The following is a 13002-nucleotide window of genomic DNA, read 5'->3' as shown; positions in this document are numbered from 1 at the left end:
CAGATGAAGTATTTGCATCAATAAAATATTTAATTTCCTTTAACAAAAGCTGTTTTGTGCCTTGGGCTTTTTATTTTTAAGAAACAGATCTTCAGTCCTTGATTCATTGTACTCTAGCTGAGAATCACTGAGAAACTCACAGTTAGATTTGACAGGATAATAAGCCAAAACTATCAATGCAGATTAGCCATTAACCAAAATACATCATAATATGTGTTGTTTTAATGGGATTTCCAACATGGCCCTGCCAAGTGTGTGAGTTTGGACTGGTTGACCTTCAGAGTTCTGTTATTTGTTGTAAAATGGGGTAGTACAAAACCCATAAAACTTGTCAGTATTACCTATTGGTAAGATACAGCTTCCTGAAAGAATTCATCTGGCACAAGGCCTTTGCAGAAATACTCAAGGAACAGGCTACTGGCAGTCTGGACTGTTTTGGTAACCTGCTTTCCACTTTTCTTCTTTCTGGCCATTTTTCTGCTACGTGCCAGATGTGCTTTCTGTATATCGTCAGAAATGTGTGCTGGTTGCACATCCAGTCACACGCATCGACAGAGAGACTCCATGAGTTCTGCTACTGGCAGCTCTCTGCCGGTCTTGTCACCTTGGTGGATGGCAACAGAAGTGGTCTGGTGATTGAGGCATCGCTAGGCATGTGTTAATAGGAAGGCTGCAAAGCTTGAGTGACTCCATAAGAGGTTGTTTGGCCTGTCTGGGATGGAAGATTGAGCATCAAAGGGTAATAATGATACCTGATGAATTGACATTGTTGCATTGTCTAAAATCAAGTCTGTCTAGATTCACATTCATAATTGAATGTTTTACTCTAAGGAAACTTGGAATAAGCCCAGTAGTATTAATTTTAAACTTTTTTCAGGGCTAAAATAAAGCATGCATAAAAAGGAGATATTTGTTATTTCAGTCAATCACTTCTACTACTTATTTTGTTAATTAGTGAGATTTGGGAACTGCAATTTTCAATGACATGCCCTCCAGCATCTTTCTGTTGAGTTGTATGTGTGTCCATATGTTTTATTTTTCTGGACATATTGATTCTTATGTGATGATTCAGTATGTGGGTTGCAGTTTCTCCTTGACATATTCTAGCTGAACACACTCCATATGTATAGGAAAACCGGCCAAGTGTGGAAAGAAGGGGGTTGTCCTTTTTTTTTGTTGCAATTATGAAAATAGGAATGGAGGCTGGATGATAAAATACCTTTTCCTGCTTCAAATGATTATCTGAATAAACCGTGGGAGATTGAGGTTTTGTAAAAAAACATAGCAAGTGGGGGAAAGAACTAGAAATTTGCAACTGCAGAGAGAATTTTCCTTGAGAAATTCCACCTCAGGAAGAAACTGACTGGCAAGTTAACAAGAGCCAGAAAGCAGAACTATTTTATGATTCATTGTCCCAAAGACAGAAGCAAGTGCATTTTGAGGCCATATGCCTGGAAGGAGGCAGGCCTCAGGATGAATTGATTGAAACAATTCTGTCCTCCCTGTTCCAGAGTGCAGTTCATGCTGAGAGAGACTGATAAATTTCTCATTAGGAAATGCTTGTTGAAAATGTGGTCTATTCTCTGTGTTGTCACACTGCCTTTCTGATCTGGAATAAATTACATAAACTGCGCTCCTTTCAGCCAGCATGCAGAGATAAGAGAATGCACGGGTGAATCTTGTGCCCATTCTGTCATTATGTATGCCAGGAAAAATAGCCCCACACTAAATATATAAGCAGAAAATTGTTTTAAGAGAAATGTCCTCTTTTGACACTTTGATGTCAAACTGGGGACTAAATAGTTAAATGCAATGCCACCATATAGCCACATGAAGGATAATACTCTGTTTCTGATGTTCTTTGTTTTGGAAATGAGGCTTGCAATTCTGTACTTGCATTTTTTTACTGGCTTACCTATCCTTGCAGGTTATCCCTTTTGTAATTGCTTCTCTGTTTCTATGATAAACTTATTTTGACTTAACAGAGCTTACAATTAACTGATGATCACTAGTCTTTATCATACTATTCTTCTGCCCATCCTTTAACGAAAAGTGGTGCTATTATGATTTTAATAATACTGAGGAATGTTCTTATGTTTTGAACACTGCCTATTGCTATTATATTTTATGGCAAAAAAGGGGACTTGTTTGGATAATTCACAGATACAAGCTTTATTTTGCTGTTGAATACCTTAGTTCAAGGTAAAGAGTCAAGTTAAACTAATTATTATAATAAACTGTGTTAGAAGACCTAGAGTTCTAAACTAGCAGTTTGATAGATGGAGAATCCAAAGAAAATTAAAAAAAAAAGTGATTTTTCTAATTAAAGGATACTGGAATGCAGTTTTCTCAGACCTCATTTCATAGAATCATAGAATTATTGAAAGAGATTTGAGGTAAGCTTGTGTCCTTTTACATTTCAACCAAAAAACATGCAATGTTTTGTCTCGGCCAGGGAATATGGAAATTTCTTTGGTCACTGAAGAAAAAGCATGACGGTTTACTTAAGAGGGAAAAAGAAAACAACCTTTCTTTCCCCTCTTAGGTGCTTCTCTCTCTCTTACCATGGCAGAGTGGTGTAAAGTACATATATTTGAATGTAAGGGAGAACACCTCTTTTAAAACTGTAATAAATGCCTATGCAAAGCTATAATGTATGTTTTTCTACCAGATGATGGTCTGTGTATTAGCAGGTAAAGAGCATGGAGCTTTTGCTACTCTGGTATATTTTGCACCATTTACACTGATGCGCAAAAGAAACAAAACCCTTGCAGTCCATAATTAATTTAATATTTATAGAGAAATTGTTGACTTGCATTAGAGATGGGTTATAGTTTTATGTCTTACTTGGCCAAATTCTGAATGTGTTAGAAAAATAAGTGCATCCATTCCTGAATAACTCTGGGATGACTATCATTGCCTGCCTGATTGGAGAGACTAATTTTGGTAAAGAATTGGATTTAATCTACAGGTCTCTTGCTCAGCTGTGAAGAGGACAAGAAAAGCAGCTGTAAAAATGTTGATGTTGGCCATGAATTTACATAAGTAACAACTTGCTTGCTTTCACATGCATACTCAGGGTGATATTACAATGTGGTGGGTCTGCAGAAGATCCGGTTTTATTTCCAAATTCTGCTACTGAGAGATGGCACATGGCTTCTGCATGCCTCAGATTCCCTCTCTCTAAACCAAGGGTGTTCTTGGCCTGGGAGTTTTTGAAGCACTATAGGACAGTAATGACTTGCTGTTAAGGTCTTTTATGGCTGAGCCCAGAGGCCCCTTAGTTCAAGTCTCCTGCTCAGGTCCTTGGACTGCTAAGCTTCATGAAAGCTTTAGACGTCAAAAAACAAATGGTGTTCTTGGCATACATACAAGCAGCTATTTGGCTTTTGTGTTCAAACCTTCTGTTTCATTTCAATTAATTTTAATTAATTGAATTTAGACATCAGTCTCTGGTTTGCCTGTGAAAACTGTTTGCCATGTGCGGAAAGCCGGGGCAGCGTCTCCACTGAGATGACTTTGTGGTGAAATGGATTCGAAAGTCCAAGGCCTTTGGTCAGTGAAGCAGCCCACAGCCCGTGTTTACCCACCATAGTGGTGTCAACCAGGATCTGCACTGCTGTCAAAGGAATACACGAAATACCCAGCGAAAATAGGCTGTGTCTTCTAGAAGGTCTTCAGCTGGCTAAAGCAAGCAGTAGTTGAGGAGGGAGTAAATAAAGCTCTTGCAGACCACATGCTGTCACAACCTTTCCCCTCCCCCCACCCCCCCTTTTTTCTTTTCTTTTATTGGCCATATGTTTTAGTAGTCTTAAGTATGTGTCAGCAGTAATCCAGGCTCTGTGCTTTTAAAGGATGATTACCCAGTTTGTTGCCGAAGTGAGACTTTTTCTTCCCCATTTAATTAATTTCTGTGAGGGTTGTAATCGTAAACCTTTTTTTATTTTTTTTTTTTTTTAATTTATCACAGATTACTCTTTGTGTGGCTAAATTTAACTCCCATCTATTTTTGCTGGCTGCCGATCTGTTCCCGGTTTGTATGATGGGGGGGGGAGTCAAACAAACCGGTTTGTTCCCTGGATGCTAATCTGAATTTCAGAGGCGCTGTCCTTCACCCCCGGGCTCTGCTCCCCTCCCCCTACACCTCATCTCTGCAAACAGCCTCTTCGGGTCTCTTTCTCCCCTCCATCCCACCCCCCACTCCAGCCCTTCTTTCCTCCACTGACTCACCAGAATAGTAAATGTTGATTATCCTTTCCTACTCATCCCATACCCCATTTCTCACTTAGGGTGTTTGATGTACTAGAGAATTAATGCTCCTAAAATTCAAATGATTTAAAAGCCCCCTGGTCTGAGTGTTGTATTAAAGATATCCTGGTGCTTTTTTTGGGAATTAAATTTTATGGATTTTCATGGGTTAAAGCAGGTACAGCATTTTCCAATGAGTTTTAAAAAAAAAGGTGGTGACCTTTTGTCAGGGTGTGATGAGGGTCATCTTTGTTTTATATGAAATAGTGATTAGGAACTCTCCTCTTTAGGGAGTAATTTCTCAGGTCACCTTGGTGGAACAAGGAGGGGTTACTAACTAGCATTGGATCCCTGCTTGTAACCCATCTTCATGGTAGTTCTCATAGCATGGATACAGTTAATCTCCTTCTTGCCTTAAAAAAAAAGGAAACATGGCTAGTGGGCATGCAGGAAGGCGTTGTCCTTGTGCAGAATAAACCCTCCTACCTGATACGTGGAAAATAAACAAACCCACAAACATACCGCCCTAGTAGAATGAAATGTATGTGTGTCGGGGAGGAGGGGAATAACACGTAGGAAAAGATTTATGCCTTCCTTTGGGCTGTTGCTTGGTAACAGAAAATGCCTCTTAAGCCTATTTTTGGAGAGGGGAGGGGTGAAACTTGATTCAGTGACCATCTGTCCCAAGCTGGTTGATTTCCTGTTGAGCTCTCCTTTGTTTCTGTCAAACAATTGATTCTTACCCTTTGCAGATAAGAATACTGTTGGTGACATTGCCCTGAATCAGCAGGTTGCCTTGTGGCAACTACAAAACAGACCTATTAATTTTAATAATTTTTTTAATGTTTAAGAGATTTTGGTTTTTTCCGAGGCTACTGACTGGTTTTACTGGGATTTATTTATCTGTGTTGTGGTTTTGGTTTTTATGTTTTTAGCTCTTTGGGAATGCCTGCAGTACAGCACGCAAGTGTAATAAATGCAATTGAAACATTCTTAGAGAATATGTAATAAGCTGTGTTTTCATTCTGAAATTGTTGGGGAAAAGAAGCCATTGTTTTGGGCCCATTAAGCCTTCTGTCAGTAGGGGGGAGAGCAGAAGTTAATTGAAGTCACTATTGAAGAAATCCCCACTGTTTCTGTGAAAACAAAACCCAGATTCTTGTTGCAAATGGAATATTTGCTATTGTTCTTGCTTAATTGTCAGAAAATCATCCTCTGTTTGACTACCTCCTGATGTTTGCTTAGTAGTAGCGTGCTGGATAGGTTTGAACTCGAGTTATTTTTAAGTCATCTGTTTTATTTATATTGCAGAAGCCCGTATTTTTCCTATCGTTTTATGCATGCAGGGTACAAGGCCCATGCATATGCCAATATGTGTGTGTCCTCTGTAGTTGTGATTATTTAAAAGCATTCCAATGCCATTTTCTTGCCTGCCCTGAATCTCAGCATTCAGAGAAGCATTTCATAGTTCTAGGTTTCTGTTGAAAGGGAATTAATGTGTGACACAAAGAGACAGGTAATATATGCAAAAAAACTGGAATAGTCACCCAATGCAGTAGGAAAATGATAGTCACTGTTATTTCCTTCAGTCATTGAATCTCTTACCTGGAGTATTTCCATGATGTTGTGTTACAGAGGAGAGTGGGAAGGAAAGACTCAATACAATGTCTTGGCATCTTACAGGTCTTCGCTTATTTAGCCTACTTGTCATTCAGTAGATGAAATCTGTAGGTAATTCCCAAAGGTCACTTCGCAGACTTGGAGGTGTTAGAAAAGCTAATTTCCCTTTCTTTTCTCTTTTTTCCACATGCTTTCCAGATTGCTTTCCACAGGTAGAAGGCCTGTTGCCTGCAGCTTTCAGCATGGTCCTGGATGCATGTGGATTCAGCTCTTTCGAAGCCCATAGCAATATGCCTACTGAACAGTGATTTAGTGAATGTTGGGTCAAGGAATACTTGTGAGATTTCCATCCTTTCAAAAGAAAATTGCATGTGTGATTTGGCTCAGTAAGGGAGATTCATATTAAACCATGTCAATGTGCCCATGGCTTGTGGTCCATCAGCCCTTGGTTCCTTGTTGGTTGCCCATTTCCTCACCCTAGTCTCAGCCTTTCCCCCTGCTTTTGTTTGGAGCATGCTGGGATCAAACTGCTGTTTGTTTGGAGCATGCTGAGATCTGGCAGAATAACTGATCCACTTGGAAAACAACGTAGTTTTCCAGGTTACTTTTCTGCTGGAAGAATTCCTTGATCCTGTTTACCCACTGAGTGGCATGCCAAGCTTGACTGGTGCAGTGTAACACAATGGGGTAGAAGTGGTCAGAACTGAGTAGATTTATTTTTTCACAAACCACTAGTGCCAAATGTACTGTGAAGTGTTTTTAAACATACATTCTCTTTTAGGTTGAGAAATCCTACTTTTGGATTTTACACTGGACGGGTGTAAAATTAATCGAACCTCTGTATGTGCTGCTTTTTGCTTTTTTTTTTTTTTTGTTAGAAAGTGATAAGTACCACCAACATGCCTTTTGGGTATTTTCAGTCTGTCTTGAAATTATACTGAGATCAAAAAAATCATTTGTTAAACTAGTGCTAACTAGGTTGATGTTGACCTGAGATTTTAAACTTGGCAGTGAAGGAACTGTTCTGAACTGTTTTAAGAACTGATTAAATTTTGTTTCTTCCTTCAGAGTTATTTTTGTGAAGGCAAAAAAAAAAAAAAAAAAGAAGGAAATTTTATTTCAGGCTTGAAATAAATGAAAAAATAAGCCCTGTTCTAGATACTTGAAATACATTTTTTGTCTGACCTAGAGAAGATGATGAGTGGTTGTTCTTATCCAGATTTTCTCAGAACCCTTAAAAGAGCATTACTAAGCTGTATGACTCAAATTATAGGGAACTGACAAAAAGTCTGGTTCTTCCTCTGGTTCTTCCGGCATCTGGGGCAAGCAGCTGAGTCCATGACCTGTGCAGATGACATAGCAGCTAGAGTACAGTCCTGCACTTGTCTTTGTGCTTTCTCTGCCTGGCTTGTACTGCGCTTCTCCCTTAGAACAGATCTGACGTGCCCTTTGTTCCCAGATAAGAGCATCTCCAGATCTGCCAGTCAGAAGGCACAGCACCTGTGGCTTACCTTACAGACAGGAGGGCAGTAATTCTAGAAAGAGAAGTTGGTAGAAGACTGGCATCTGCTTGCATTCACCTTCTCATGTTGCTTTTGCAAGGATGGAATTATTCATGAACATTTTTTTCCCATTTGAATGCAGTCAACCAGAGTCTGAAGAACTGCTATTCAATGTTGGGGTGTTTGGCAGGGTTTTTCCCCTTTTGGGAAGGGGAGCACAGAGGTAGAGTAAAGATTAGCTGCTTCTCGGTGCTCGGTGCTCGGTGGGGTCGCTGTATGTGCCTCAGGTATTTTGTCATTGTCATGCCAATGTCCCTGTTGCAGTTCTGACTCAGCAGCCATTTACAGAACTGACTCAGTGCCATCCTTAATATGAGTTGAGAAATCTTCCTCCTTGTGATAAAAAGGCCTGTTTGTGGTTTCAAGTGGAGAGTTTTGGCACTGTAGCAATGACTTTATGGTGTAAGGATAAGAATGATGCGACCCTTTCTTCCCCTGCCAAAATCCCCAGCTCCAAAACCACGTGCATCGAAGGTGCAAGTGCCAAGCTTCCCTTCCAGGAAGGTATGGCCGTCAGCACCACTGACAGACTCTTCAGGGAGAAGCAACAAAGAAAAGGCTTTTAGAGAGGCTTTTGTTTCCAGCAAATAGCTCTCTAAAGCTACAAAATTGAAACTTAACTTTGGAAAGGAAAAACCCCATGTTCTTCAATGGAGTTACTTCCTAGTCTTCCACAGCCCTGTTCTGTTAGAAGTTACTGCTTAGGTGAACACTCACCTTTAAAAGAGCTCCAGGCCTTGGGCATACTGGGCTGTGCCCATCCTCTAATCTTTGCTTGATGTTCTGAGGCCTAAGCTTATGTCTCAAAACCTACCTGTATATTTCTGCATATTTCTGAATAAAATGTGCTCTTTTGTAACCTACTGGTTCAATGTTCTTAGGAGCGTGCTTTCCTTTGTAGAGATGAGCCCATTTCCTACTCAGGAGCGGGGAATAGCCACTTCCATGTATATCTAAAAAGCATGTGAGTGGATCAGAAAGTATTCTTTCATACATGATAACTGACTTGATTTAATCTAGACCTTCTTTTTGATTTAACTTGTAAGTTGCAGTTGTCTGGAGATACACTGCTGTTTTGCTCAATGATCAGTGCTTTGAAAGTGTAACTTTGGTGTTTACTAATGATGTTTAACATGATCCAGACATTTCATATAATGCAGTGTAAAACCAGAGAATCTGGACTATTGCATGTTAAACAAGTGTTGCCTCTGTCTGGTACTGCTTTATATATGTGGGTCAAGGATTGCAGAAAACTGCAAATAAGTGGAGGATGTAACTCTTGCATGTGTCTGTGTTATCCTGGAATGGCGGTTTCTGTGAATGGAAAAGAAATACCTTATCAGTTGAAAGAGAAGTGAACCAATGTACAACAAGGCAAGGCCAGTGTCTGAACTACTGTTACTCTCCAGCTTTTTGATGCAAAGATTTTTGTCATCACATGATGACCAAGTAGACCAATACTTCTAGTTTTTTTTTCCTTTGCTGAGCAAAGATATGTTCATTCCTTCCCCCACCCCCCTTATTCTCATGAGGTTGAATTTCTTGCTCATTTTTCCAATGGTTTTGCCTGGAGGTTTTTTCAGATTGTTTTCCTAAGTGACTAGATAGCAGCAAGGAATAAGGGGACAGAACTAAAATTAAACCAGCTAAGGCCAGCAGCAGGGAGATCTTTGTTCTGTTTGGTCTTGACCACAAGCTTCCCAACAGACATTGGTGGGGGTGGGGGCATGGATCTCAATTCTTTATCTTCTTAATTTTCTTTTCCCCCTTCATGAGTAAAATGGAAATAAAGTGTTACTTAAATGAGCAGCTAAACTCTTCTTAGTGTTGTGTTGAATCAACATACTCTGTAAAGCCTGTAATAAACTGTTGGTTTACAGAAATATCCTGGGAGGATGTGTTTACTTTTTTTTTTCCTTTTTTTCTTGCAGTACATTTGTTTAAAGTGAATTATCTAAGTACCATGAAAGTGGGTCTTCATTTTACTCTTCTTTTTGGAATGCAATTTATTAATGATATCCAGAGGGGTCAGCAGCATAAATAATGTTTGTTTCAAGTCATGTTGGGTGCAAAGGAGGGGGGTCCACAGTGAAGAGCTGTTTTGTTTGGTGTGGCTGATGAGGAGTAAGGCTGGAATTGCTCATAGCTGTCATTCAGGTTTTGTTTCAAAGTCCAAGGACCTACTGGGAAAAACAAAAAGCTAATGAAAGCTGACTGTATTTCAACCCAAACCCTGTGGAATCCAAAATGATGTCCTGACACTGCGTGTATTCTTATTCTCCTGCATTCCCATGGTTACTAAGGTAACAGGTTTTTAGAGGCTTTACATCTTCATTGTCAAGTATTTGCTACACTTATTGTTGCTGTTTGCAGATTAGGGCAATTTAAACAATGCCTTTTGAAATGGCAACCAAAAAAAATACAAAAAGAAATATAGTAGAAATAGATGTAATGAATCAATTACCTTCCCTTGTGTAAATTTTCAGTGCTACATCTCAGAAGCTATGCACAAAATGTCACACTGGTTTAGTGTAGGGATTTTAGGCAGAGGAAAATGCTTTCTTTTAAAGCATGCTAATTACAGAACTCTGAATACAGATGTGAGGAGTACCAAATGTGACTTCGTGCCTTTTTTTGACTACAGAACTGGGAAGAAACTGAAGTTTATGTCAGGGTATTGTCACTCAACTTACAGTACATCTGACACAGCGACCTGAATCTTGTAAGCTGTGTTATCTACTGCATCTGTGAAATCATACTTGAAAAATTAAGCAGCTGGGAAAAAAAAATTACTTTTTTCCTAACAAAGAAAAAGGCTGAAGTCTTGTACTTGAACACACTTTATTGATGCTCCTCTGTCCATTTAGATCAAGCAGAAATATTCTTGTTCACATCTTCACTGTAAGAATGGATTATAGATGAGATGGTCAGGCTTGTAAGTTTATCTCCAAGAATACGATATTTAAATTGATTTAGTACCTGCTGACTTCTTGCAAATTAGTGCATTGCTGCAGCAAAAATCTTTAGCATCTGTGCTATTTAAAAAAAAAATTAGTGAAAGTAGTGGAGTCTTTACATCATGATGATTTGTGCTACGCAGCTGAGGTACGGTACATAATGATTCCACTTTGCCTGACAAAAATAAAATGTTTATAGTTGAGAAGAATCCTGCTAGACAGGGGAAATACAGGTACTGTTCTTCCTGAGCATGCTTGAAATGATCCTTTTGCCATGGACTCAAGAGCTCTTTATTGGACAAACCCATGCAGTGGATGAGATTCCCGTGCTGCTGAAGTGAATCACCACCGGCATCCATGCTTTCTCCATCTCGGCAAGACTCAGAGTATGCCCTTAGACCACTTTTTAAATAAAGATGGGTTATATGAAACAACTTTACTGCTGCTTATTTGCAGCTAAATGTAGTTTCTTTGGAAGCATAAGGGATGGTGGTGGGGGGGCCTTGTTGAGCACCATTTATTATGGTTTTGCAGATGCTGCTGACGGTGGTTTGTGCTCAGCCAGGCATATGTCTGGTCTCAACCATCTCTACCCCCAATATCAGCAAGAGGTAACTTTCTTGAGGTAGACAAGACTTAGGAGTCTAGTGTTCAGATAAGTACAGAGCAGATTACCCCGGAAAAAGGGAGGTGACAGATGGGTGGCTGACGCCAGAGGGGTGAAGCCAAATGCAGACTGAATTAGTCCCTGCAACCAAGGACAGAAGGTGCTTGGCACGCAGCTCTCACAAGTTATCATTTTAAAGTGTTTGTAGGGAAGCCTTTAATTTGATTAGGTCATTTCCTTAATAGTTTTATACTTGTGGTTGTTACATTGCCCTGGACAAAAGTGTGATTTGACATCAAAATGGCTGCTAACATTTAGCTTTATAATAAGCCATTTATATATGACAAGATTTAAATTATTCTGGTACATACAAAAAGCTGAATTATGAATGTAAATGTATGTATGAAAATAGGTATACTTTTGTGAGATTACTGAAGGAAAGGTCATCTTCCTTCCATCTCACTTAAAAATATGTATTATGCATAAGAGAAATTAGGTGTGCAACTCAGGAAAATTATGTAGTGCATCATATAAAAACAATTGTTTATTAAATTTTTTATTTTGTTTATATGGGTTTTTTTAAACTACTTTAAACCTGTTGCTATATTTTCTGCATTTCTTTAAGTTTTTTGAAAGTTGTAGAACAAGAGGGGAAAACAAATTTATTATTAGTGCTTTGCAAAGCTTTTGAGATTCAAAGCTACCAGTATTTGACATGCGTCAGTTGTAGGCTTACTAGGAGGGCTTGTAAATTCCTTAGTTGGAAAAAAAAGTCTCTGAAGTGTAAGGTTTTTAAGAACAGACTTGAATGCAGAAGGGTCCATCACAACTTGTTTTTAAAAAAATAAATAAAATAGAAAACTCATAGTACTGTTTGCCAAACTGGGGATAATAATTGAAAACTAATGTGGCAGGAGGCTGTAGCACCCTCTGGCAGAATTTTTCCATCTTATAATAAGTATCTTCCTTCCCTACTGGAACAGGGATGAACATCCACCCATCTCTGATGTATGGAGTGTTTTAGAGTTTGGAGGGGGCCTCCACTTTAGGGAGCAGGGAGGATATCAGGGTGCTTTGTTCATGCTTTGCCATTCCAAATCTGACCAAATATAATTTGAAAGCATTTGTATGGGCCTCAAAGGAGCCTTCTACTTTGCTAGTGAAAATCAACCCTGCTCCTTCCTTCTTTTGGTCCCCCATGCAAAAGGCAGGAGCAAGTCTTGCACAAAAACATGTTTTCCAACCCATTTTTTTTCACCAGTACTCTACCTCTTTCTTTCTTTTTTTTTTTTTTATGCACGATTCTTATCCCTTTTATGTCAACTTTTTAGATTCCACTTTTAATTCCTGTTGAAAACTTCTCTTTCATGATAATCTTAAGAAAGGTTTCTTTTGGATAGGCTCCTTTTTCTTGAAAATGATTATTTCGGACAAACTGAAAGATGTTATATAAAATTATATGAAACTTCAACTTTAATGAGTCATTAGGTACATGTTTTTCCCTTCAACATGCTGGTCACTGATTAGATTCTAGGAGATTCTACTGGGTGCTTCATAAGTAAGAGTGCCAGTCTTGACCGTGAATTTGAGATCACAGTTTGGCAACCTTGATTTTTATTTTTTTTAAAGCATTGTTTGTGTTTGTTGTTTGGTTTTTTAGTTTTGATTGGTTTTGGTTTTTTTTTAATGGAAGATGTTTTTATGCCCTTATATTTAAATAGCAGCCAGAAGAATCTACTTCTTACTTACCTCTAGATCTTTCAACAGTAACTTACTACCATTCAGTGAGGAAAAGGGTATTTACTTCAGTAAGAACCAACTGTGCTTGAGCACCAGAGAAAACAGGAGAGGTTTCTTTTTCTGTATTGCTTGGCTGTTAAAAGCAAATTGAAGTAAAACTCTGAGTTGACTTAGCTGTTTGCATTCGTAATTCTGGCATGTGTTTCTGCAGTTGTCTTAAAAGATTTTGAAGACCTAAAGTGTGGGCAAAACCAACAAGATGAATTAG

This window comes from Fringilla coelebs (assembly GCF_963513975.1).
Source record: "Fringilla coelebs genome assembly, chromosome: 1".
NCBI classification, from domain to species: domain Eukaryota; kingdom Metazoa; phylum Chordata; class Aves; order Passeriformes; family Fringillidae; genus Fringilla; species Fringilla coelebs.
The sequence above is the reverse complement of the archived record's forward strand: the minus strand, read 5'-3'. Positions refer to the sequence as shown.